Below are 3,705 nucleotides of genomic sequence, written 5' to 3'. Positions count from 1 at the left end.
ATATTAGCTCAAATAAAGCAGAAGTTAGACAGGAGGGAACTCTCTCCCACAAGCTTTGGCAGTGTCTTGACTTCTGCTGCTCATCACAGCACCTGGTTTGAGAGAAATGAGAAAATTCCCTGTGCTGATAAATGAAAGCTGACTGTGGGTTCCTGTTGTGGTCTCAGCTGCTGAAATGCTGCTCTGCCGCTGATGCTGCTGTGGCCATGAAGGCTCTGTGCCTGTTTTTGGCAAGCCCAAAGTCTGGTGGTTTATTTGTGTTGGGGTCATGACTGGGAGCTGTGCAGCTCTCAGGGATGGAGTTTTGACCAAGTTCTGCTGCCTTCAGCAAGAGCAGGGCTTGCCCCAAGAACAGGCAATGGTGCCAGGGTGTGTGCACTTCCTGCCTTTAATAGCAGCTTGTTTTTAAAATCACTTATCTGCTTGTTTTCTTTGCTTCTTTTAGTAGCTTGTAAAATGCTTACAGCCAATAATTTGAACAAACAATGTCATGGAGGATAACCTCAATCTTGGCAATGCTGTTGACTGGACACAAACATCTCTCATAAAATAAATGCTTTGGATAAGTTTTCTGCATGCTGAAGGTAAGAAGGGCATCCCTCTTCCCTCCCCAATGCCTCTGTCACTCTCACTGAACTGCTCCAAAACTGACCTCTTCCAGCACAGAAGGTCTGTTCTCTCAGAGTATCTGATGGGCCCTGTCTGGGTGGCCCTTGTGGCCACTGCTGTGCTGCTGGGAAGTGGAAAAGCAGCACTTTAAAAAGCTTAGTTCTTCCACATGAAATCATGGATCCAGCAGGGAGAGTGGAACACTGACCAAGGCCTTGCCTTTGAGATGCTGGCAGCTCTCCCTCTTGGCCAAAACACCGGGTTTGCAGACAGCCACTGCCAGACCTGATCAAGCTGTGCAAGAACCCAGAACTGACCCAGCAACAACCATGGATGGGATTGGGACTCACTGTCTCAACCTTCAGCCTTCAAGGTCAGTGCTCACAACTGCTCCCTTCCCTGAGTCCCCAGAAAGGATGCAAGCAATCAGCTTCTCTGAAGAAGTGCTCTGGGGCTGGGGAAGAAGGGTGAGGTAGATTCTCCAATCTTTCTTGCAGGACTGAGCAATGAATCCCCAAAGAAACTCTTAAATAAACAAATGCAGGAAGGAGAAATGCTTAGAAAAGTTTATGGAATGCTGGAATGTTTGGCACAGCACACTCCAGAATATTCTGTGCTAGAAGGGACCCACAAGGATCATCAAGTCCAGCTCTTCCAGCCCATGCAGGGATCAAACCTGCAGTCTTGGCATTATTAGCACCATGCTCCATCCAACTGAGCTAATCCCAGGGTCTGGCATGATGAAAATCATCATTGTCCTGGCAGCTGGTGCTGGATCCCCAACTCCTGCTGCCAGCCCTGGCACCAGGGAGTCAGGGGATCCTGCTGTAAATCAACACCAAACACAGCCACAGTGATCTGTGTTGGGTTATGCATCCCGGGGAGCACATTTATAAAAGATTTTTTTCCCTCTTGCTTTCTCCAAAAGGAAGAAATCAAGCTCATGGATACAGTTTGCATCTGGATCTCACATTACTTGGAGCCTTTGGCAGGCTGGCAAGGTTTAGCCTCCAGAGGTGGCTGTGACAGCCTGCTGGCACTGTCAGGCTGCTTATTGGAATATTCCATCCCTGACAGAGGCAGCACTTCCCTGCAAAATCCAAAACCTAGGACTTGGAGTTCATGGATCCTTTTCTTTTTATTTGTACGGCTGATCAGAAGGTGCTATTTGAGTTGTGTGTGGTGATGGTTTGGGGTTTTTTGGGTTTGGGTGTTTTTTTAAACATTTCTGGTGACTTTTGACCTCTTTAGGTGCATCAGCTTGAGGATGGAAAGACAAACCTAAGGGCTCTATGTGGGCCTGCAACAAATTTCTTGCTCCTCTTGAACTGTGAATTATTTTAGTTGGTGTAAAAGATGTACTTATAATCCTTCCCTAAATTCAATTCCCAGACACCTCAAGCTTCTACTAATTTAAAATCAAACAGGTCTTGTGTTGAAAACTCTCAGCCTTTGTAACTTTGCAGCCAGATGAGCAGTGAAAAAACTCTGCCCTGTGCTGAGCTGTGTGCTGGGCTCTGCTGCAGCAGATCCATGTGCTGGATTTACCAGCCTGGCTGTGGAAAACACATCCCACAAGCTCAGGGGCATTGGCTCAGCTGCAGCACTACATGGATGAGGTTCTTTTGTGCATGGACAACTTGGGCATCTGTTTTACAGCAGTGCAAGATGCTCAGAAATAGTGAGAGGAAGAAATGGTGGGGGAAAGAGAGAGAGAGGGATTTGTACATTAGTGAGAGGAAGCTTTGCAGTGAGGAGTTGGGATCAGATAAGGAATCAGATGCACTGGGCATTGGCAGGGGAAAGAACAGGAGCAGGATTTGTCAAAGGGCAGGCTGAGCTGTGACCCCCATTACACTGCGTGCATCAGGGCCATTTCTTGTCTGTTAAAGTCTCCATTCTGTAGGCAAAACAGAATAAACACAGTTGGGATCTGTAAGGATCAAAAGTTGTGTGGAAAGGAAAACTTTAAGTCTAAACAACTAGTGCTTGTTATTTTTGAAAAATAAACATTCTTGTGCATTTTTCCTTCACTGGGTGTTTGCTGAGGAATGGAGCAAAACCTTTTACCAATGGTTTGTGTGCAACTAGCAGCAAAGACTCCTGGCTGAGGGTGTCCTGGCACATCTTGTTACAAAAAAAAATTAATAAATATGGCTCAGAATGAGTGCTGACATCTCAGATCACTCACCAGTGGGCCAGCAGTCCTGCAGACCCCAGGCACGGTCTGTGCAGGGGAAATTGGTGGCAGAAGGTGCATCTCTGCTCCGCTGCCGCAGGACTCATGACTTTCTTCTGTGTGCTTGCAGCCTGACAGCCCTGACCATGGACTGCTTTGTCATCATGTCCTTGAAGCAGTAAATCGTTGCACTGTGGTAAATAGAAATGCTGTGTGGGATTCCCTTTCTTTAAATAACCTAGTCTCCTTTTAGCACAGAAAATGCTAAGAACTGGACTTTGAATTATGAGGCAGATAAAGACAAAAGCTGCCAAGGACACCTCTCTCTGCCTTGAATGTAGCACTCACCTCCAGGGATTGGGTGTATATGAGTATATGAGTTTGCTGATAAGCTTTTTCAACACTCTCTGAGGCTTTTTCTGGTCAAAGACACAGATGGGCTGTGGTGAAACTGGTCAGACTGTTCTCCACAGCCTGCTCAGCCCTTAGTTCCCCTGAAGATGCTGTTAAAAGGCTGTTTTCCATCTGTCCTCTGGGTCACTCTGGTGACAGCAGAGCTGGTGATGGCTGCTGTCCCTGGTGTCCCGGAGCAAGGGCAGCACTGGGGTTCCCCCAAGCCCCCACAGGTGGATGCACCTCTCCCCAAGGCTGTGCTGGTGTTCAGAGGATGGCATGAGCTTGGTTTCAGTGCTGGCCAGTGATTGAGAGCCAGGAGCAAAGGGAAGTGTCACTGCCAGGGCCTCCAGTGGTTCTTTCTGTACGGGACATGAGCCTTGCTGGGGAGCACAGCACACGTGCCCCCAGCAGATGGGCAGCTGTAGCAGCGATCACACTCAGGCATCAGGGCAAAGTGTTTAAGCCTCTGGGTGCTTCCCTTGCCCTTTTCTTATCCTCCAGGAGCCCCCTTGGAGCTCCTT

This window comes from Melospiza melodia, chromosome 16 (genome assembly GCF_035770615.1).
Source record: "Melospiza melodia melodia isolate bMelMel2 chromosome 16, bMelMel2.pri, whole genome shotgun sequence".
NCBI classification, from domain to species: Eukaryota; Metazoa; Chordata; class Aves; order Passeriformes; family Passerellidae; genus Melospiza; species Melospiza melodia.
This window is presented reverse-complemented; position numbering follows the sequence as displayed.